The sequence below is a fragment of the Orycteropus afer genome, unplaced genomic scaffold (genome assembly GCF_000298275.1).
Source record: "Orycteropus afer afer isolate SDZICR_OR568_19922 unplaced genomic scaffold, OryAfe1.0 scaffold00348, whole genome shotgun sequence".
Lineage (NCBI taxonomy): Eukaryota > Metazoa > Chordata > Mammalia > Tubulidentata > Orycteropodidae > Orycteropus > Orycteropus afer.
In genome coordinates, this window is record NW_006921935.1 from 772,689 (window position 1) to 798,366 (window position 25,678).

The following is a 25,678-nucleotide window of genomic DNA, read 5'->3' on the forward strand; positions in this document are numbered from 1 at the left end:
CCGACTCGATGGCACATAACAACAACAACAACAATGGCTAATGATTGCAAGTATTTCTTCACGTGTTTGTTGCCTGCCTAAATATCTTCTTTGACAAAGTATCTGTTCATGTCTTCTGCCTGTTTTTAATTGGATTACCAGAGCTGACTCAATGCCAACAAATAACAATATATATCAGAGAATTAATTAAAGGGAAAATTTTTCTAAGTAGAATTTAAAGGCATGCACTACATCAGACATGTTTTCAACTTGAGTAAAGTATTCCACTTTTTTTTTTTCTAGTTAGTTACTTTGTTTGTTAATATACTGCATAGCGGAGCCTACTGTGCAGTGATTAAGTTCTTTGCTTTTAACAGACATGTTTGTAGTTGGAACCCCCAGACACTTCTCAGTAGAAATATGTACCAATCTGCTTTCATAAAGATTACATCTTTGGAAATCCTATAGAACATTTCTATTCTGCTTTATAGGGTCACTAAAAGTCAATATGGAATCCACTGGCAATGAGTTTTGGGGTTTATTATATTGTATAAATATTGCAATTATAAGATTAAGCCTATAATAGTACTTTATAGGTTGACTATCAAAGAATCAAAACATAAAATAAAAGAGTGAAAAATTAACATGTCTTCTCAACATTTCATAGATAGAGAAGGAAAAATCAGAGAGTGCTTCATTAGGAAAATATGACTTAAAGCTTAAATTATATTAACCATATCTTCAGTTTCTGTAAAATGATGCCTTAACCTTATTTGAATGACCCCAGTGAGGAGCTCTGTTGCCATAGTACCTGAGGCATTTGACTGCTAACCAGAGGCTGGCAGTTTAAACCCAGCAGCCACTCCTCGGAAAGAAGATGGGGCAATCTACTTTCATAGTGATATTATCTCAGAAACCCAAGGAGGGATCCCTATGATTCGGATTGGACTCAATGGCAGTGAGTTTGGTTTTTGGTTAAGTGAACTTGAGTAAATAAGTTTCACCCCAAAACACCTGACAACCTCAGATAATCCCTAAACAATATGCCTTAACAGTTATGGTCAACATTGATTTTGCTTGAGTGCACAGAGCAGCCAATCATTCTTAAGCCTGGGTGCCCTGCCTTGAATTTTCTTCCCTACCAAATGGACAATAAAAGATTTTTGTGCACATTTCTGCTTTCTCTTTCTTCCTGGTGACTGACTGGTGCTTCCACTATGAGGCCCTGCATAATGTGCTGTGATCTCTCTGGGAATTGTATTGAACATCTTCAAAATTTTAACGGTCTTTTGCTCTCAATCTGGCTCAGGTCTTGCCATAGATCATCTTAGGTAATATGATTTTAAAAAATGACATAGGAGCAGAGTGGTTTCATCCTGGATGAGAAAGAAATACTGCTAGATTACTTTTGCCTTACTACCTGAATTCACCAGACAGTACAGGCAGTCATGAAAGCAAGACTAACTGTTGGTATGCACGTGTCCTGGTGGCTGTTGCACTCTGTTGTCTCTGCAGGATATCGCCTTGACTTTGCATCCTAAATTGTGAAAATTTTAATCCTCCCTGTGTTCCCATCTAAATGTATCCACTTTGTTTTTAGTATCTCTGCACCACCCAGGGGTGATCTCAATTCAATTACAAAAGATGCCTTCCAAGGGAGCAGAGGTGACCAGTGAACAGTAGACCTGGAAGCAGTAGCATGTGACTGGACAAAACTGATCATTTCCTTGAGCTTTTTACTGCATCATTTTCCTGAGGAACTGAGACAATATCCAATCCTGACCTGAAGGAAAATGGGAGACTGCTTTCTTTGATCATCTGCTATGTCCTAGACTGTACATGGAACTAGAATGAGAGTATTCCCTCTGTGGGGTTTGTAGTGGCAACCTAGAAAGGAAGAGGTCACAACTCATTTGTAATGCTGTTATTTTCTTTGGCTCTACCAAGATCCATCTCTTCATCCTTGGAGTAATGAGGATTCCATCTGTGGAGATTTGCAGCACAATGCCTTGTGAAAAGAGAAAGGGTAGGGAGCATTTTATACTAGATTCTCCCAGAGACCTGAGAATAGTAGACTGTTCCAACAGTGTAACATGCTGAAACAATATGCTTGGACATTTCTCAAAGCAGCTGCATATACATATGCTAAGATTGTCATGTTAAAATCTACATCTGCAGAGAGTAAAGCCCTTACAAGTCTGAGGTTATCATTGCTTTTTTGGATGTCCTTGGATAGGGAAGCAATGGCCTTCAGAAGGGAGGGATAAGGGAGGATGGCTGGTTGGGTGTGAACCAGATGGTGAGTTTATCTGGTAAATATTCAATAGATAATATGATCAGTATCCCTGGTTTGAACAAAGGATAAAACATGTGAGTACTAAGGAAAGATTGGCAGTTCTAACCCACTCAGAGGAGTCTTAGAAAAAGGCATGGTGATCTGCTTCCACAATATCATAGCCTTGAAAACCCTATGCAGTACTGTTTTAATTTCCAGGAACACATGGGGTATTTCTATGCATTTGAGTTTACTTGTTGCATCTGGTTGTGGTATAAAAAGAATGAGGACAGGCAGGAGAACACAACTACAATTTGTTCTGTCCCTTGAGGTCATTTTTAAAGATTTTGTCCAAGAGTATAATTACAAGGGGTGTTTGAGTTTAATAGATATTTACTATGGGTTTTTTGGCTCTTAGATCAAGGGCCTAGACAGGTTACAGGCATGATCTGAGACTCAATAATCTAAAATTTACCAAGAACAAACTCAACTCACTGCCATCGAGTCAGATCCCATTCAGAGTGACCCTTTTGGGGGTTTCCGAGGTGCTATCACTACAGAAGTAGATTGCTTAATATTCCTCCTGAGAGACACTCAAATTTTATGTGCCTTCCCCCACCCCCAAAACATGGGAATGTGTCTTCTTGTCCAGAAAACTCATGTAATGGAGGGCTAAATCATGGAATAAGGATACATTGGATGAGTTTGGAGGAGATTCCTAAAACATTCTAAGCAGGGATGGGTTACTCAATAAGCAAGGTAAGCATGGGCTTACACGTGTTTATTTACTAATCTGTAAGTATAATTTCTTATGTCTTTTACCACATGAAACAACACAACATTATGAGAGTAACGGACACCCATGTTGGACATGTTTTGCATTGGATTAGCGTAAAGTCTCTAATGATCACAATGAGATCCAACAAATTAGGGCCTGTAAATTTGCTCATGCCAATAGAAATTGTCAACATACCTCAGTATCATCTGAAGCAAGTTATAGTGGGGCTCCAGCCTGTCACCAAAGACTAGTACTAAGGGTATTTTGATTTTGACTACTTCTCTTTTAGCAGCTCTATGTGTTAAAGGCTGGAAGCTCTGATAGCATAGTGCCTAAGGCACTTGCCTGCTAACCATAAGGCTGGAGGTTCAAATCCACCAGCCACTCCTTGGAAGGAAGATGAGGCAATCTACTTCCGTAGTGATACCACCTCGGAAACCCAAGAAGCGGTCACTATGAGTCGGGTTCAACTTGACGGCACACAACAACAACAACAACATGTGTTAAAGGCAGGAGCTCTGGTGACATAGTGCCTAAGGCATTTGACTGCTAATTAGAAGGCTGTCGGTTCAAACCCACCAGTCACTCCTCGGAAGGAAGGTTGGGCAATCTACTTCTGTAATCATACAGCTTCAAACCCAAGGAGGGGCTGCTATGAGTCAGATCAGACTCCAGCAGTGGTTGCTTTTTTTTTAATGTGTTAAAGACAGATAAAAATGAGTGGCACCTCACAGTGGACTACTGTACCTTTAATATTGGTCTTGCAGATTAGGAGCCCTTGTGGCACAAAGGTTAAATGCTTTGGCTGCTTACTGAAACATAGGCAGTTTGAACCCACCCAACAGCTCTGCAAGAGGAAGACCTGACAATCTGCTTTCATAAAGATTACAGCCAAGAAAACCCTATGGAAGAGTGGTACTTTGTCACATGAGGTGGCTATCATTTGGAAGCACCTTGCCAGCACCCCACAACAACCTAATATTACTGAAAATATTAAGTATATATAGAAAATACCAGATGATTCTTTACAGTCATTGATCTGGCCCACATGTTTTATTCTATTCCTATCTCAAAGATTTTTCAGTAGCAATTTCTTTTCACTTTTGTGGGGATAAAATATACATTTACACTCCATCTTGTGAGGTACCTTAATAGTTCATCAGTGATCCACAACCTCTGCTGTCAGTTTCTCAATTCCTTACAACTTTCACACACTTGCTTTTTGTACGTATGGATAGCATTGTGTTATGGGGGTCCAGGGAGTAGTCAGTGCCACAGAACTTATGGACATTTACAAAATGTTTCAGGTTTGGGGCTCTGCCATTATTTTACATAAAGGAGAACTTTTCTGAAATTGTGAAATTCTTTAGCATCATGTGATCCTTTGAGGGCAGAAAAATCTTGGACACTAAGAACCAACTTTTATTACTATACCTCTCATAGACACGTAAACAGTCACAACATCTCCTTGAAATGTTTTACTTTTTGGAGATAACAAATATTGCACTTTTCATTCTCTTCCAACCAATATGTGAAGTCATTAAGAAATTTAATGTGTTCCAATGGGATCCCATACAATCATGAACCTTTGAGATCACTCAACAGCTAGCCAAGCCAGCCTTGCCCCTGGTCCACTAGGTTCTGACTTTTAGGTGAAGTTCCTAGACACTACAGACACCTGTAGCCTATGAACCAAACATGGCCCTAAGTAGTGGACTGTGGGTCTTTGTTCAAGTGCTTACCACAACTGCTTCTATATATACATTTTTTGAGCATGACATATTTCTACATAGTGGGCTTTATTAGAGACTGAGGCTCTCAGGGGACCCTAGTCAGTTTGCCCAAGGACTCAAATTCTTACCATGCCATGGAAAAGGTAAAATTAAGTGTCTTAAACTAAAACTTCCTTGGTAAAATGGAAATAGTATCTGTGGAACAGGGCTAAATATGAGATTATGGGCCTTTTTAAGCTCTAAAATCTGCCTGTCACTTCTGGAAATTGGGGAGCTCCGTTTGACCAATTGTCTGGCATGGAAAGACTGTTAATATACTTCATCAGTGACACCACCACCATTACAGAAAATGGAGCTCACTAGCAGGAGGTGTTGCTCCTCTCTGCTTTTGGCACATCTTAAGTAAAAATCATGGCAATTTGATGAGTTGGAAATAATCCATTTGCTACTTCCACCCCAGAATATTCTAAAATGTAGTCTTGGGGAAATTAGGATTTTTAAAGACCCTTGGGCTACCTCTAACTGCCAAGATGTTTGTTCTGACAAATGGGCACATGACAACTTTCATATTCAGGAAGATCCACTATGTGGAGAACCACCTAGCAAGTATTAGCTTCTTTTCCTGCCCCACTCTGTTTGTATGTTTTTGAATATACAAACTCACCAAAACCTGAGGTTAATTTCAGCAACAATGCAGACAATTTTGGCAAAATTATTACTTATGGTTTCTGGGACACCTAGGTTTACATTATTAGTGATATTCTCAATAAATTTAAGCACCTTTTTCTGCCTTAACTTCAGGTCATCTGGGCACCTCATTCCAACCAGTTGAGAATATTAGCCAATATAACTGAGGCTCAGAGAAGAGACTATACTTAAAGCGATATTTGATCACAATTGCATTAGACATTTGCAAACTCATGCCAAAACTAGACATTGGTGTCTCTTTCATTTAGGTGTTATTTCTTTGACCACCAATCCTACAATCCTTCAATCTTTGGCAGTTGCAGTATAGTGGTTCACTATCTCCCTCTTTTGGTGCCACCTGATACATTTTCAAGAGGCTAGAAACATACACTAGCCTTCTCTTAGCCTATTCATCAAGGCATACCAATTCGGACACAACTACCATTCTGATGACCTTAGAGCCTTCTAATATCATTGACTCTGATCAGGGCACAGACTTTATTTTTCAAACTGTAGTAGATGTCTGTGTTCTGGAACAAGACATTTAATGAGATTGCCACTTCCCATAACTGCCCCCAAGTGCCCTCATTTACTCTTAATGCAATTCTTCAAATTGCTGTTCAGCACTTTGATTTCTAAATGGACTCTCTTTTGCTCTAGACTTTAATCTTATTAAGTTTTGGACTTCTAGTCCTACATATCCCACATAATCATCACCAAAAAGACCTGTGTCTCCTCTTCTTAATCATAAAAAGAGACTATTTATGTCCATGAGTAATCTGTCTCCATCTTCACTGATTCTAAAACTCACCCCTGAGCTTTGGGATCATCAATCATCTTATCCTCTCATCGGGGCTTTCATCCTGATTGAAGGCATATTATCTCCTATGGCACAGTAATCACTGAATGTGAGGAAGGAGTCACCATGTGTGTTAGACTGGGTTCTCTAGAGAAGCAAAATCGGTAAAGCGTATACATATATATATAGAGAGAAATTTCTTAGGAAAATGGCTCACCCACTTATAGAAGCTGGCAAGTCCAAAGTCCTTGGATCAAATGTCAAGCTGGAAGGTTTTCCCAACTCTTGCAGCTGCAGGGCTGAGGAGCTCAAGGTTGGCAGACAGTATACTGGCTGTTGACTCCAACGAATGATGAATACAAGATCTCCAGGCCAGATGGTGGATTGTTTGCTCATGGACAGTTGTAGGCAGCACAATAGAATCCCGATCCACAGAAGAATGTCTTTTTTTCGAAGATGTCCATAAATATACTGGAAGCAGGCCACACCCCTAGGGAAACTCCCTTTCAATGGATAGGCTGCTCAAAACATATTCATCTGATCCCATAATGGGAATAATCACATCACAACTGCTTCAACCACACAGAATTGTGGTCCAGCTAAGGTAACACACAGCTGCAACTATCACACCATGGCTTTTTATGGGTTTTTCAAATTAAGCATCTGATGGTTTGAGCACAGTAGTTATAGGGTTCTTCACAAACAAAGCACAATTTATAAAGCCAATGTTTCCTCTAATGAAGGGAAATAGAAATTATTTTCCAAGAGCCAACTTCAGGAACTGTGTGGACAACTAGAGAAAGAGAGAATAAGTTCCATCTAGCTAACATCAAGTATATTAAGAAATTACCAAAGAAGAGACTCCGTATATCTTGCAAGGACATATACTACATATAGACTACTTTTAATTGTTCAGAGTGCTGCCAATATCTTGGCTACCTTTAGTTGTGGGTAGCTAGAGACAGTCTTCTCCTGGGGAAATTAATGAAGTATAGTTGTGTATCATTTTATTATAATAATTTTTTTGGATGATGATTTATCCATAACTCAACCTACAGTAAAATAATTGCTTACAACCTATAAAAACTCAGACCTGCCTCATAGATCAAAGGAGATTGCAAAGATGGAACTGTGTGTACTCACTGAGACCAACTTGTCATCACCTATGATTCAGTGCCTAGGAGTGGAAGCAGATCTCAGTCTAAAACGGATAGCACATAATGAATGACAACCTTTGGACTAGTCTCAGTTGTCAGCATATAACAGCTGAACAAATCCTTGCCTGAGTAAAGATACAAGCCCTTCTACCAACATGGACCAGGGTTACTCTCAGAGACCTAACATTAATCTATTGTGGTTTATCTTGGAAAGAGTTTATATTGTTTAAATAACTTCCATGTTGCCTGAGTTACATTTGTTTTCAAATGTGTTTCTTGCATACAAATTCTGTTGTCAGTTTCTGGAAGCATTACAGAAGCAAGCAGGCTTTTGCCAGTTGTACACCTGACAACACACAAGGTATCACTAAAATATGCAAATAAATTCTCATGCCCAACAATTCTAGGAGGTCCTCCAAAGTACCCGGACCAGTTTTAATCTAGACACTCCATGGTTAGAAATACCAATCTATCTGAGTAGATAGCCACACAGGAGAGCTTCCTGGGCCTAAAGAGTTGACTTTAGCAACAGTCCAATTTTGTTACTGAAGATATGACATCATGACCACCCTGAGACACTCCAGAGAAAGGACAGTTTCCCTAAAACAAACATCAATGCAAGTAAGTTTATGATTATGATGAAAAATTTATAAATCTCTCCCAGTTACTCCCGGCACTTGTACCACTATTCCATCCTTCTCTGTTACCCTAGCTCCTTCCTATTAAATCGCAGCTTCCTGCTTTCACCCATATAATCCTCCTAGATTTTTTTGTTCCTTCCTGATACAGCAGTATTTATTTTACAGGACCTTAATTCTACACAATTGCTGGATGCACAGATACACAGGTACACATGTTCACTCTCTCCATAGCTACTAATGTATACAATAGCTACTAACAAGACAAAATATGTGCCTTAGGGGGAAATTATTTCTCTCTGATAGACACAAAGAATTTTAGTGGAATAAAGGAAGAGGACATTTCACTAACACAAGTAAGCCTGAATAGTTGATCAGTAGTTGGTCACCTACTCTGAACAACGGACAACAAGTAATGCCCATTGCTCACTGGGAGACTTCCCCATTAATTATCCCTTTCCCCTATATTTTCTGTAGATATTGTTTGGCACATAATTTTTGTAGCTTTCTAGTATATTAAAACTGGAAGAGAGGGACTGTGTGTTCCTCACTCATGGTGGGAAGTAAGGCCTGCATGAATGCAATTGTGAAATCTTACCCTGAAATGAGATCTTAACTTCGAAGAGAATTAGCTGCCAGTGGTGATTGCTTTTGTACTCATCCTTTTCCTGTTTATTCTCAGGTAATAAATACCTGTAGAACACGATATTTAAAAATCTCTCCTCTGTTCACTACTCCAAATAGTTCTTCCAACCAAGTATGTGTGAATTTGGTACACTGCAGCAATGTCTATATAACTAAGAATATGAAACTTTGTCATAACTATGCCATGACCAAACTTACTTATCTGTAGGACCAAAAACAATGTATATTCAATGATATTTCATCAGATGTGTCTGAAAATATTGCCACTCTGATTGAAAATAATAATAATAATAATTTAAAAGTTATCTCCTTTCCTTTCTTTGCTACATTTCAAGTGTCTACAGGCTATTGCTTGTCCCTGAAAGATTCTAGTATGATGTCATGTATTAGCTGCCTCCATTAATTATTCTGACTCTCAGAACTACTCTCCCATTGCAAACTTTTCCATTTGTAGTTTAAAAGATTCTGAACTTCCTATGGTTTCAATATCATCCAACTGGCAGATGAATTAAGTTAGAGGTTTTCCCCATTTGTGTACAAGCTGGGCACTAACTAGAGGGCATTGAAGTGGCAAATTGAGCAATTTGGGGTGGCTAAGCCATGTGCAGTTATCTCTGCTAAGTTATGTACACTTAAAACTATAGCAAATCCTAAGTATATCGGCCAACTGGAGTCAATTGGGGAAGATGAGAATACCATAAGCTTTTAAAGTACAAAGTATTACCTCTTTGCTCGCTCACTGGCTATGATTTAATGTTAATACTACATAGTCTAACAGGGCCAGATTACTAAATTACTGAAAATTTGGTTGCTTTAAGCCATCAATTCCATGAAAGAAAGATGTAGTAGTCTGCTTTCCTCAAGAATTGCAGGCCTATATGGGGCAGCTCTATTCTGTTTATTGGGTAACTATAAGTTGGCAATCACTCAACAGTAATATTTTGTTTGTTTGTTTGTTTGTTTCATTTTGTGCAGACTCTAGTCACCCTGGGACTGCCTCTTAGCTTTTTAATTAGCCATAAAACAACCTAATGTATATACCCAATGACACATACAAGATAATAGTTTTCTTTCCCATATAGCTGGGAGAGCCACTGTCTCAATTGTAACCAATATGACAATTAGAGCCAATGCCCCAGTGTATGAAATGAAAATAGGAGATAAAGTAAAATAAATGTTACCTGCTTTCACTATTTCTATGCAAAAGCTGTACATAAACTTAGGCTTAGCCTTAACTTAAATTGCCATAGATAATATGCTGGTAATAGATGATCTATTGGAAGAAGAAAGGTTTCTTCTATCAGGAGCTCTCCTGTTGTATGTAGGTATCTAACAGGACAAATATATACTCTGCTATGAGAAATGAAAACCACACATCTGTCAGTTGTCGCACTGTGGTGTCTTGTGTGTTGCTGTGAGGTTGGAGGCTATTCTAGCGAGATCCCCATAATAGACAGGTTTCATGTTAAGACAGACTGGGAAGGAAGAGCCCATTGAATTCTCAAAAAATTGGCCAGTTTGTACCTTATGAAAAACAGTGACACACTATCTGATACATCGCTACAAAGCTTTATTAGTAAGTCTGAAACATTGTTTGATATTTTGCCTGAGGATGAGCCCTTAAGGTTGGAAGGTAATCAAAATATGACTGGGGTGATCTGCCTCCTCAAAGTAGAGCTTACTTTAATGATGTTGATGGAGTAAAGCTTTCAGGACTTCCATTTGCTTAAGGGGCACAATTCAAAATGGGAAGAAACAGCTTCAAACATCCATTAATAATTGGAACATGGAATGTACAAAGTATGACTCTAGGGAAAATGGAAGTTGTCAAAAGTAAAATAGAGTGCATAAAGATTGATATTCTAAGCATTAGTGAGCTGAAATGGATTGGTATTGGTCATTTTGAATCAGACAATTATGTAATCTACAATGCCAGAAATGGCAAATTGAAAGGTATGCCATCATTGTCATAAAGAATATGTCAAGATCTGTCCTGAAATGCAGTGCTGTCAGTGATAGGATAATATCCATATGCTTACAAGGAAGAGAAGTTAATGCTACTATTATTCAAATTTATGCAACCACCACTGAAGCCAAAGATGAGGAAATTGAAGACATTTACCAACTTCTACACTCTGAAATTGATCAAACATGCAATCAAGATGTTTTGATGATTACTAGAGATTGGAATGAAAAAGTTGGAAAAAGTGAAAAATCATTGGTAGTTAGAAAATATGGTCTTGATGATGGAAGTAACACGAGCGATCACATGATAGAATTTTGCAAAACCAAATAATTATTCATTGAAAATAGCTTTTTTTGGAACAGCAAAAACTGTAGCTATACTTGTGGAACTCACCAGACAGAGTACACAAAAATCAGATTGATTACATCTGTGGAAAGAGGCACTGGAGAACCTCAATATCATCACTCAAACAAGGTCAGGAGCTGACTGTGGGACAGACCACAAATTGCTCGTATTCAAGTTCAAGTTGAAGCTGAAGAAAATTAAAACAAGTCCATGAAATAAAAAATATAACCTTGATTAAATCCCACATGAATTTAGAGATCATCTGAAGAACAGATTTGATGCATTGAACATCACTGACCAAAAACCAGATGCCTTGTGAGATGACATCAAGAATGTCATATATGAAGAAAACAAATGGTCATTAATAAGACAGGAAAGGAAGAAAAGACCAGATTATATGTCAGAAGACACTCTGAAACTTACTCTTGAAAGGAAAGTAGTGAAAGTAAATGGAAGAAATGGGAGTAAATGGAAGAAATGATGAGATAATAATGAGATGATAACTGAAGATTTCAAAAGGTAGCCTGAGAAGACAAAGTCAAGTACTACCATGAAATATTCAGACCTGGAGTTAATTGTGGGTACTTTACACTGTGTGGAAAAAGAATAAACCTTGAAGATCACCAGTCATGTGTGCTGCAAGTAGCCGTACTGACTTTTGCATGCTTTGAGGACATAGGAACAAATCAGGCAACTGATCATTAATTCCTTGAGGGTTTTCTTTATTATTATTATTATTATTATTATCAATTTTAAAAAAGCAAATGGAAAATGTATACTTTGATGTGCTAGGGTGTTATTATTTTGCAAGTCAGCTTAAGGACGATGCAACAGCACAAACAAGGCTGCCACATGCACTGAACTCCTAGAATGTGGTTTTTGTTACTTTTTATTTCTGTGTGTTCTTCTTTTGGTTTTTGTTTTGCTTTTTATAAATCTTTAATTTGGATGTTTGGATATATGAGCATCATCGTTTTGTTAAGAGAGTTAAAAAAAATAAATAGCATTACTCCCATTAAAGTTGCAAAAAAAGTGGGGGAGTAAGTACATGCTCAGCATTCCTCATACTGAAAGAACTGAAGGAAAAAAAAAATCAAACATCAAGTTGCAATAATGAAGGATTCTATGAGCAAAATACTGCATAATTCAGGAAAGATCAAAAGAAGATGGAAGGAATACACAGAGTTGCTGTACCAAAAAGAATTGGTCAATATTCAACTATTTCAGGAAGTAGCATATGATCAAGGACAAATGGTATTGATATACAAGCTGCACTGAGGAAACTGATCAAAAACAAGGCTCCAGGAAGGGACAGAATTCTCATTGAGATGCTATAACAAAGACATGCAGCACTAGAGGCACTTACTTGTCTATGCCAAGAAATTTGGAAGACCGCTACCTGGCCATCTTACTGGAAGAGACCCACATTAGTACATATTCCAAAGAAAGTTATCCAGTAGATGTGGAAATGATAGAATAATATCATGAATATTACACTCAGGTAAAATTTTGCTGAAGGTAATTAAAAAATTGTTGTAGCACTATATTGACAGGGAACTTCCAGATATGCAAGTTGGATTCAGAAGAGGATATAGAATGAGGTATGTCATTGTTGATGTCAGATGGATCTTGGCTAGTAGCAAAGAATACCAGAAATATGTTTCCCTCTGTTTTATTGACTATGCAAAGGCATTTGAATGTGGGATCATAACAAAGCATAGATAACATTGAGAAGGCTGAGAATTCCAGAATACATAACTGTGCTCATTAGGAACCCGTACATACACAAATAGGCTGTGGCTCGAACAGAACAAGGGGATACTTCATGGTTTAAAATCAGGATGGGTGTGTGTCAGGGTCATATCCTTTCATCATACTTACTCAATCTGTTTGCTGATAAATAATCTGATAATGATATAGACAAAGAATATGGCATCAGCACTGGAGGGAGACTCATGAACAACCTGCGATACGTAGATGACACAACCTTGCTTGCTGAAAATGAAGATGATTTGAAGCACTTACTGATGGAGATCAAAGACTATATTCTTCAGTATGGATTCCACCTCAACATAAACAAAACAAAAATCTTCACAATTGTATCATTAGGTAACATGACAATAAATGGATAAAAGAGTAAAGTTGTCAGGGATTTAATTTTACTTGGATCCACAATCAACACCCACGGAAACAGCAGTCAAGAAGTTAGACATCATACTGTACTGGGCAAATCTGTTGCTAAAGACCTCTTTATCATGTTGCAAGCAAAGATGTCACTTTGAAGACAAAGGTGTGCCTAAACCAACCCATGGTATTTTCAATTACCTCAAATGCATGTGAAAGCTCAACAAAGGATAAGGAAGAGGACAAAAGCATTAATACCTTTGATTTGTGCTATTGCTGAAGAGCACTGAAAATACCATGGACTGCCAGGAAAACAAATAAATCTCTCCTGGAAGAAGAGCAGTCAGAATATTTCTTGGAAGCAAGAATGGACAGATTTTGTCTCACCTACGTTGGTCATGTGTTCAGAAGGGTCCATTCCCTGGAGAAGGATATCATGCTTGATGAAGTGGAGGGTCGGTGAAAAAGGGGATAATCCTCAACATGATAGACTGACACAGTGGCTGCAATAATGAGCTCAAGTATAGCAAAGATTGTGAGGAAGGCACAGGATTGGGCAGTGTTTTGTTTTGTTGTATATAGGGTTGCTATGAGTTGGTGTCAACTCGATAGCGCCTAACAACAACAACAACATGAGAAAAGAGCCATCTCATCATCTATTATAGTATACAATATTATAAAAGTATGATGTGCCCCCCCCCATTTCACCCATAGGGGATTTATTTACCTACCTTTTTCTCCATATGTGAGCAGAATAGTTAAGGACTGATTTCCAAGAATAATTTTTCCTAATAGTTCCACAGCCATCAAATGAATTCTGACACATAGTGACCATGTAGGAGAGAGTATAACTTCCCTAAATGGTTTCTAAAGCAATAATCTTCACAGAAGCAGACCTTTTGGTTAACAGAGGAGCACTTAATCACTACCTTACCAGTGCTCCTTCCTTAATAACAGGTATAGGACAAAGAACTTGTTTTGGTCTTTGTCTTTAGTTTCTTGAAAATAACCCTTTAAATTTGACAGCTGTGGAAATAACTAGGAGCTCTGGTGTTGTAGGGCCTAAAGCATTTGGCTGCTAATCAGAAGGCTGGCAGTTCAAACACACCAGCCACTCCTCAGAAGGAAGACTGGGCAATCTACTTCCATAGAGATACTGCCTCAGAAACCCAAGGAGGGGTCCTATGAGTTGGATTTGACTTGATGGCAGTGAGTTTGTTTTTTCAGTTTTTGTTGGAAATATCTTTAGTATGTAAAATGACTAGGTAACCATATATATGCAAATATGTTGAGAGCCAGAAGACCATACCTGGCAAATAATTTCAGGAATTGAAAAGAGTAAGATGCAATCTATGAATGCATATTAATTGATTAGCTCAATCATGCATATAGAGTGAAGTGCCTATCATGATTATACATTGAGGCCCCAGTGACTATTATAAAGGACCCTGGACCTTGGAACTTTCTTAAAGCTTTGGGATTGATTTGTACATTGGAAAACATCACATCTTTGGAGACATGAAGTTCCTTGTGGAGACCCCTCCTAGGCCTAAATTTGTGTGTGTGTGTGTGTGTGTGTCTTCTCTCTTCTGAATTAAAAATTGTCCTTCACTAGGAGTTACTAGGGAGCTCTGGTGGCATAGTACCTAAAGCATTTGACTGCTAAGCAGAAGGCTGGCAGTTCAAACCTACCAGCCACTCTTCAGAAGGAAGGTTGGGCAATCTACTTCTGTAGTGATACTGCCTCAGAAACACAAGGAGTGGTAGCTATGAGTTGGATCCAACTCAATGGCAGTGAGTTTTGTGAGGATTTACTAACTCATTGCAACAAATTATCAGACACAAGCTAGTAGTGCGGCTCACAGGTCTGAAGTTGAGAGAGTCATATGGACTCTCTAGCTTGTAGCAGGAACAGTGAGGTGGTAAAAGAAGACCCCAAAGTCAGGTCCAACTGGTCTGGAGTTAGGAGAGTCATGTTGACTCCTTAACTTGTAGCTAATCCTTAACTTGTGGCTAATCCTTAACTTGTGACTAATCCTTAACTTGTGGCTAATCCTCTGATCTAGCCACAAGGTGAAAGAAAAGACTGTGTGGAACAGCTGGTGTTTGGACTGAGCAGGGAAGGGAAGCTGAGATTTCCCTGGACTGGTGTGGTATCATAAATTGGTGTCAGTAGCAGTGAAACTATATACAATAACTCTAGACTCAGACAAGCTTCGAGTTTTGCAGGAGAAAAGATAACTGAGGAAGGATTCTAGATGGTTACTTTAGTCTTTCATTTCTGGGTGCTTACTTTGGGTGATATTTTCTGTAAAGGAAAGTGAGCAGTTTTCTGTAAACCATAAATATTTTTCACTATTTCCAACACTGTGCAAGTGTCTTCTGTGTGCGACTTTCTCAGACCATGAAGACATAAGGCCTGTGGAGAGATTACTGCTATTGAAGGGGGTTATCATTCTACTAATCTTGTGGCTGCTTTAGATCTTAGTACTACATCTGAGGCAAGTTGTTTGTGCAACACAGTAGGTCTGCACTGTATCTGCACCCTGCTATACAGTTGTACATGGCTTATTTTTTTTTTTCTGAAAAGCATGTTTATATCAATAATTTTCTTATAATTGACAGAAATTACTAAATCATGTAAAAATAAATAAATAAATAAAATTCTGACATAGTAAGCTCATGCATACACACCATATCTCATAATATTTCCAGACACAAATTTTGGGCACATTCACCCTCATTCAATAATCTAAAATATGTTATTTATTATCATATTTGTATGATAAAGATATAAGGCACAGTTAAGAAGTCATGGACCACGTTTCCTAGTACCCCTGTACTGGGACAAAAAGCAATTAGAAATTATTTATTTGCTCTGGGGCAGTTCATAGCTGGACTTGAGAGCAGAAGTATTCCTTGCAGCTAATCTGTGTCCAAGTACTTCAAGCTAGAAACAGACTGCTAGAGCCTAAGCACAGGCTAGTCCTAAAGAGTGCAGGGGAAGTTGCCCATGTGCATTGGGCAGCCTTTGTTGATGGCCGCACATGAACCCAAGAGTCAGGACAATGTGGTGCCTGTTTGTATCGCCGCATCCTATGGGATCCCAGGATGGCCGATCAGACTCATTATGTTCAAGCAAGTAATGCACAACCCTTCTGCACTCGTGACTTTCACACCCGCCTACCAGGATCCACACAAGCAGGAGATTCAAATGGCCAAGCACTCTAACTGGGGATAGGGGGTGGCTGTAGGTTTGGGGAATTCATATGGTTGCAGAGAACTGGCTTCCCCTATCTGAGTATCCTCTCATGTCTGGGATGAGCAGACCTGCACACCTCCTGGACTGTGGCCTGGCTGCCTTATTGAGGATTGTTTTTGTAGCAAAAAAAGTGGTTCTTCTTGTATTGGAAAGTAGTTTGCAGAGCAGCTAAAGCATCCAGCCAGAAGAGGGATTGAACACAGTAAAAACTTTGGCCCGCAGATCTGCTTTCTCTCTGCCTGAAGACTGACCCTTTGTGCTTCTCCTGAGTGGTTGTTCATGGTGTGTTGTGTTCTCTCCAAGAATAGTAAGCGTAATCACTTTTAAAAAAAATTCAAGGTCTCTGGGTCTTAGCATACCTCACCTAAGGGAAAACAGTTAAAAGTATACTATATTTAGATTTTAATCTATGTATTTTACCTATCTTTCATCTATATGGAATTATCTTTTTTTTAAAATATCAAACTCATATATAATAAATATTTGAAGATGCAAATAAATATGGGTCAGTAATTCGAGGAATTTATCTCTAGAATTTATAGAAAACTCCAACACCTCAATAACAAAAAGACAAATAATCCAGTTCAAAAATGGGAAGATGACATGAGTAGACACTTCACCAAGGAGGATATTCAAGGAGACAATGAACATATGAAGAAATGCTCATGATCCTTAGCCATTATAGAGATGCAAATCAAAACAGCAATGAGATACCATCTTGCTCCAGCACTAGTAGCAAAGTTCAACAAGACAGAAAATAACAAATGCTGGCGAGGATGTGGAGAGATTCGGACTCACATACACTGCTGGTGGGACTGTAAAATGGTACAACCATTGTGGAAAGCAGTATAGCGATTCCTCAAAAGTTGGAACTAGAAATACCATTTGACCCAGCTATTCCATTACTAGGTATTTATCCTAAAGAAGTGAGAGCCATGACAAGAACAGACATATGTACACCCATGTTCATCACAGCACTATCTATAATAGTCAAAAGATGGAAAAAACCTAGGTGTCCATCAACTGAGGGATGGATAACCAAACTATGGTACAAACACACAATGGAATACTATGCAATCCTAAAGAATAACATAGAATCTGCAAAACACTGCATAACATGGATGAACTTGGAGGACATTATGCTGAGTGAAATAAGGCAATCACAAAAGGACAAATATGGTAAAAGTTTTTCCATTATGGTAAAAGTCAAAGAAAGGCTTATCTATGGAAGGACATTTTCTTTGTTGGTTACCAGGAATGGGAGGGTAGGGGAGAGAAAACTGTTAGATAGGTAGAGCTAAGTATTGATTTGTGTGATGAGAAGTGCAATGTACCAAATGTGAGTAATCAACATGGTGACATTGAGTAAGAGGAAGACAGAGAGAGGTACATGGGAAGTACAGACAACAAAGTTGAACCCTTTTGCACATACAGTACTGCATTGTCAATGAAGGAAAACATGGGTATATGCATGGATAGATTGGTGGACAGGCTGAACTAGTAGGTATGTCTATGAAGCGGGGAGTGTATTCAAGACCAAGTATAAGGTTGGCTGACAGTGGTCCTATATGTGTATTTGTATGATGTGAATTCCCAGGTGTATAGTAGAGCTGGCAAGGGGCAAGGTTGTAGTCACTTTTTGGTCACAGCCAGCTACCCAGAGGGAGCAAGTAGTTGAACCTGTGGGCTCCAGATCATAGTTGCAGGGGACATCAAGCTCAATTGGCATCACATGCTACACAAAACATTGTTCTACCTCCCACTTTGGCGAGTAGTGACTGGGATCCTAAAAGCTTGCAAGCAGCTATCTAGATACAATGATGGGTCTCTACTCATCCAGAGCCAAGAAGAATGAAGAAAACAAAAAATCATTGAAACTATTAATCCTAGCAACTGGTACACCATGCGATCCACATCCCATATGACTATGAGACCAGAAGAACTAGATGGTGCCTGGCCATCACTGTCAACCACTCAGAGGAAGATCTATGTAGGAGGTCCTGGATAGAGAGGGAGAATAATGTGGAGCAAAACTCAAAATCATTTAGAGAAAAGAAGGAGGGACCAGGTTTGGTGATTTGATAGAGCCTAATGGAACCACTGAGACTATGGCTCCTAGCTTCCCTTCAGGTCTGGAATTGAACCCACACCTGTGGCTTCCAGTCAAACAAAAGACAGGCATATGAATTGAATATTTATCTGAGGGAGATACACTCCTTGCAGAGAATAATCATGGGAGGAAGAAAAGTTGTTTATGCAGAGGGAGACAGCTCAGGGGGCAGGAATAAATGGAGGGATAGACACAGGGAAGAGGTAACCATCAGAAGGAAGTGGGAGGGGAGCTGTTTCATTGTGGTAAATTGTGGTCTATGTCATGAGACAAAGTGTATGTGAACTGCTGTATGGAAAGAGAATTTGCTCTGCATGCTTTCACCAAATCACAATAAAAAAAAAAAAAAAGCTTATTAAACACACCACTCTTTACACAACTAACTAAACTTCTTAGAAAAACATTCTCTTTTGGATTTAAAATAAAGAAGAAAACATTGAAATTAAAAAAAAAAAAAAGTGTCAGTAATTTAATAATTTTTTAAATCCCCAGGTTAGTAATCTCCAATTTATAGACAACTCTTACTTGCCCATTTAATTTTGTAAATTTGCCCTCATTTTGAAATAATTGAACCAACCTCTCTGCTTGCAACAAATTCCTCATTACAATTCCCTGCACTTAATGCCCATGCAACCTTTAAATCATTAAAGAGTTCAAGCCTTTTCTTGCACTAAACCCATTGTCATCAAGTCAATTCCAACTCGTTGTTGTTATTTGTCATCGAGTCAGCCCTGACTCATAGCGACCCCTCCTTGGGTTTCCGAGGCAGTATCACTACGGAAGTAGGATTGCCCAACCTTCCTTCCGAGGAGTGGCTGGTGGGTTTGAACCACCAGCCTTCTGGTTAGCAGTCATGTGCCTTAGGCACTATGCTACCAGAGCTCCCAATTCCAACTCATAGTGACCCCATAAGACAGAGTGCACTGGCCCCGCATCCAAGGCAGTAAATCTTTACAGAAGTAGATCACCTCACCTTATTCAGGTGGACCAACTGGTGTGTTTGAACCACCAACCTTGTGGTTAGCAGCTGAGTCCTATAACCACTGTTAAAGCAGAGCTCTTCTTGCACTAAAATAAGGTTAAATATCACTCTTTGTACCTGTTCCAATTTAGCTACAAATTCATCTGAAAGACACATTTAGGAATGCATCTTTTTTCATAACCCGGGGACTGTGTATATAAAATAATACTTATATGTCCACATAGGTTCTTTTACTAGGATATAATACACATTACTAAAATGAATTAAATAAAGAAAATTGTCAGAATATGAATATTCAAGTTTACACCTAAAATACCTCAAATTAAAATGTAACTAGAACTGTTATTGTTATGTGCTATTGAGTCGGTTTCAACTCTTAGTGACTCTACTTACAACAGAATGAAATAGTGTCCTGCACCATCATCACTATTGTAACAGGAAATATGAATAAATGAAACACAGACAGAACAGGACTTTGCCCATAGTATTGAGGGATACATGTGATTCAGCCTTTCTTGAAAAATAAAATAAAAATAAAGAAAAAAACTATTCAGCAAGTAGTTCTTAGTAACTTTGAAGACTACATAAAATTAAAACCAAACTAGTTGTCCCCATGTCAGAGTGAAACCACATTCCACAGGGTTTTCAAAACTGTAAGCCAGTCACTAGGATTTTATTCACAACTGATTCTGGATAGGTTTGAACCACCAAACCATTTGTTATTAGTCCTCCACTTAACCATTTTTGCCACTGAAGGACTAAAAGACAACATAAAACTTTAATAATAATAGTCATTACAATGATACAATGGAAAGAAAATATCTCCAACTTGCATGAAGCAATAAGGTATCAAATTTTATAAGAATTTTTTTTTGTGATATCTCTTAGATGAATGCTGAATATATATTTCCAAGAACAATTATGTAGAAATGGAGATAATATATATTCTCTCTATAAAATTTTCCCCTAGTAGATTGCTTCAAAGATATACAGTATTGTTGTTGTTATGTACTGTCTAGTGGGACCCAATTCATAGCGACCCCTCCTTGGGTTTCCAAGGCAGTATCACTAGGGAAGAAGATTGCCCAACCCTCCTTCCAAGTAGTTGCTGGTGGGGTTTGAACTGCCAGCCTTCTGGTTAGAATTCAAATGCCTTAGGCATTACACTACCAGAGCTAGTATATCTAAAACAGTGGTGTAAAATTTTGATTTATGTAGCAAGAAATTAAGAGCTTTAATTTTAAATTCACACTTAATTCTATTAATTGATTTTTTATTTCACAGATATGGGGTAGGAAAGGAAATCTATAGTTTTTAATATGCTTCACAGTGTGTTTTAATAAGCTGGTCTCTGAATGTCACTTAAAATAAAAATGTCCTATGTGAAGTATAGTATTATTAGTCTTCCAAAATATAATATAACATATATAACATAATATAAATGTTAAATATTTTCAGCTGAGAGTTTAGTATTCTAAAAAGTATGAAAGCATTAAAATCTAACCATTTAAAACTACATTATATTATTAAGTACATTACCCATGCAACTCACAGGGTTAATTACAAAAAATGAGCATCTATTAACTCCCTTTTCCATTTCATATCATTCTTACTAGGAATAAGTGAATATTTTTGCCTATGAAGTCATTCTATTTCAATAAAAGCATCAAAAACATTTTCATATAATAAGTTATTTTAATAAAACTGTTCTTTATAAAAGTCTTAGTAAATTATCTATACTTTGTATATAATATTACGTTATTTAATCATTTTTATTCACTGACTTCAGATAGTCCTCAAAAACTCCACTTTTTTGTTGTTTTTTGTATCACCATTGAAACAATTTGTTCATTTTTGAAAAAGTATTTTAAGTAGAAATATTAGGAGCAAAACTGTTGAGCCAAAGATTGTGAACATTTTACATTTGATAGTTACTGCCAAATTGGACTTTAAAAATATATATTTCCATTAATATTGTATGAGAGTTCCCATTTCCTCAAATTTCCCTGCATTAGTTATAATCATTTTACATTTTGCCAATCTCAATGTTGTATTAATATTAATTTCCCTGATTTTTGGTGAAGTTGAGCAGCATTTTATGTGCTCCAACTCATTTAAATAGTTTTGTTGAATAGGAGATTTATATCTATCATATTTTTCTGCAAGACTTATTATCTTTTGTTTACCGATTTTTGGAAAAGATCTTTATTAAAGATCTTTCATCTATTGTGCATATTTAAAAATAGTTTCTCCTTGCTTTGTAATGTTATCCATGATCTCCCAAAATAAACCCCATTGGAATTTCACTGAAACTGTAGTTTTATGGAGAGCAAATCAGTATCTCTTTAATATTGAATCATTGCTTTCACGGCATGAGCTACCTTTCTATTGAGGTCTCCATATGTACTTCAAATGAATTTTATAATGTCGTTCATATAATAATGACACTATTTTAGGTTTATTTCAACATATCATATACTCTTTGATCCTACTATGAATGGGAAATTTTGTGTATGTCATACATATGCTTTAATCGTAATGAGGGAAAATATTATTGAAGTTAATTCACATAGTCATAGGTCACCAAGGGAGTTTTAATACATAGATAGTTAAGAGCTGCTGCTCTCCATCAAACTGCCTTGGACTGAATGTCATTTCATATACTCTCTAGGTGTATATCTGAAAGTAAATTTGTTCAGCTACCTTAATCCTCAGTTTCACTATGTGTAAAATAAAGCTATGGATAGAATCAATCCTCCTCATTTTACTGGAAAAGTTGGTATCATTTTATCCTTAAGCATCACATTTTCTACATGCTTCTTGTAAATATTGTTGTGGATTGAAATATGTCCTCAAAAAAGATAGGTGAAGTCCCAGTCATAGTACTGGTAAATAATTTTTATTTATTTATTTTTTTAAATATATGATCTTTTTTAGAATGTGATTAGTTAAGTTAATGAGGTCATATTGAAGTAGATAATCACTTCTGAGCAGTGTTTATAAAAGGGAAGGAAACACACAGAGACAGACTCACAGAAGGGAAAGAAAAATGCCTTGTGAAGATGCATCTAAGGGAAAAAATGCCAAGAAGCAAGGTGCTATCAGAAACTGGAAGAAACAAGGAATAAATTTCCATTAGAATGCACGAAGAGAGCTTAGCATTTTCCAGGCCTTGAATTAGGACTCTCAGCTTCCATGACAATAAATTTCTATTCTTTAAGGCTATCTCCTTTGTGGTATTTCATTATAGCACAAATTCACTGCAGTCTATTTAGATCCATCTCATAGCGACCCTTCTTGGGGATTCCCAGGCGCGAGCTCTGGTAGCATAGTGGCTAAGACACTTGCTTGCTAAGCAGACGGCTGGCGGTTCAAACCCACCAGCCACTTCTCGGAAGGAAGGTTGAGCAATCCTACTTCCGTAGTGATACTTGCCTCGAGGAGGGGTTGCTATGAGTCGGGTTTGACTGCACATAACAACAACAACATCACTACAAAAGTAGATTGCCCAACCTTCCTTCCAAGGAGTGGCTCATGGATTTGAACTGCCAGCCTTCTAGTTAGTAGACAAATGCCTTAGGCACTATGCCACCAGAACCCTAAGATAGTAAGTTTTTAAGAGGAAAATGAAGTATATTTTAATTTATAGCACATTAAAAAATTGGTTTTCATAATTTTGAGATATTTGTTGATAGTTAGCTGAATACATGAAGACCTAGACATTGGTATACTGCAGTGTTTGACATAGAAAATGTACTTTTATTATTTAAAATAAAATTAAAATGTTACATGCTTTGCAATACTTGTTTTGATATATGTTTAAGGAATGTGAGAAATATATGATTAGTTGGTAATATTTTTCTTTTTGGAAAATCCCAAATTAAGTAAGCAATTGAAAGGCTTTCCCTCTGTGATATGTTTCTTTTAATTAAATTTGGTCACCATAAAAATCATCTAAATTTTTATTAACATAGTCACGATACTATACAGTTTATATGTTCCATAAAATATATCCTCATTTAACTTTACAACAATTTATGAGGTAGATGATATTCTTTCACAGGTTGACCTCTATGGAAATATAAATCTCTTTTCTCTATACCTTGACTAATTCCATTCCTATAGGAATGTGGTTTTATAGGGATGTGTTAGGGCAAGAAAAAAGAACTACTGGAAGTTACAGAGGCCTTGGAAAATCTTCCAATATTTCTAAAAAACCCTAATTTTTCTATAGCCATGGGAACACAGCAATAGTCATCAGATATCAGTCAATCCATCAACAAAAATTCAAATGAGTGAAAATGCTTTTCCCACTCAGGCAATCAATGATAGACCCGCAATTTTGAAAATCAACCAGTCTTAGATAGATTAAATGCAATTAAAAAGACTGGCTGTCATTCAGTTAACCACCCAAATTACCACACTTCTATGGGTGCTTTTACAGATTTTCTTACTTTCTGAACTTAAAATACAGACAATCTATCCCCCCACTGCACCCTATCAACTATTTACTCAGTATACAAGGCTGGGATGAACAAGGGAAAATAATTACAAACATTTCCATTCTAAACAGTAAGAAATGGAAATATATATGAATTACTAGTCCAATGCACTATATGAAATCCAGTCGGACACATGGAGCCAGTCCCTTGATTAGGGCTTAGTCATTGCCGGACAATGAGTATCTGTGACTTTTGTCTCAGGTTATTTGTTCTTGGCTCCACCTTCTTAGTCATTCCTCTTTCTAGTAAGAAATTACTGGTATTGGCAGCTTAATAGTTTGAGAGTCTAGTGCCTCTATCAATCCATGTTAGTTCAAGTTGGGTTTTCTGCCTTCACAATATTCTTAAACACTTTATAGATCACAGGAAAGAGATGAGTATATTTTGCAAGTGGGAAACATATGAATTATGGCCAAAGGCAGACTATATGTAGGCTATTGTGTTTTTGAAATATGTCTCCACCAATATTTATCACATTTCAAAAGTCCTTCATTTACTATTGATTCACACTCCTTAATTTTGATGTTGGGCTGGTGTTCCTTATCCTTGAAGATACTTGTTGTTGTTGTTGTTGTTTTTATACACTGTCGAGTCGGACCTGACTCATAATGACCCCTCTTTGGTTTCTGAGGCAGTACCATTAGGGAAGTAGACCTTGATAATTGTCTTGACTTATAAAATATGGCAGGAGTGAAGATATGTGAATTTAAAGACTACATCATAAAATATATTTTAGCATGTACCTTAGACTCTTGGGCCACTCACTTTTGGGGAAGGCAATTGCAATTTAGAACCTGAAAGCAGCTGCATAATGAGAATCAAGTAGAGAGAGAACAAGGCTCTCACTCAGTAGCCAGCAACAACTTTAACTTTAAAAAATATGAGTAAACTAACTTGGAAGTAAATTTTCCAGCCCCACTCAAATCTGATAAATGTAGTCCCAGTCATAGTAATGAAAAACCATGAAAGACGCTAAGGAAGACCTGCCTAGGAAATCCCTTCCTGGATATTGACTAATTATTTTAGGGGTAATTACAGGTAATGTTTAAGTCACTATAACTCGGGATAATTTTTATACTGCATTAGGTAACCAGCAGAGTTTCCATTCAAAATATCAAACAAATGTACATTAAAGAATAATTTAAATGAAATAAGAATTACTTTAAGAAGAAGGAAATTTCAAATATGTTTTCATGAAAAGAAAAAAGGAGAATACACCTCTTTGAAATACAATCTTAAACAAGTGTTTGGAGGACATCTAACATGGAGCTATGGTAGCATAGTGCCTAAGGCACTTGGCTGCTAAGTAGAAGACTGGTGGTTCAAAACCACCAGCCACTCTTTGGAAGCAAGGTTGGGCAATCAACTTCCATAGTGATACCTCTTTGGAAACCTAAGGAATGGTCACTATGAGTCAGTTCCAAGTCAATGGCACGTAACAACAACATTAGGACAACAGAAACAGGAAGTGAACTGAAAGTATTAAAATCTAAATATATACAAAATCTTACAGAAAGTAATATCTGCATTCAAAGTATTTAAAACTGTAGTACACTGCTGAACAGAAAGTCAGAATGTGGATAATATGATAAAAAAAAAAAAAAATCCAAGAGAAACAAAGTGTCTAAAATGAAAGAAAAAAATACTCTGACATGGATGTAAGAGACTATCTAAATTTTATAAAATCATAGTCTAT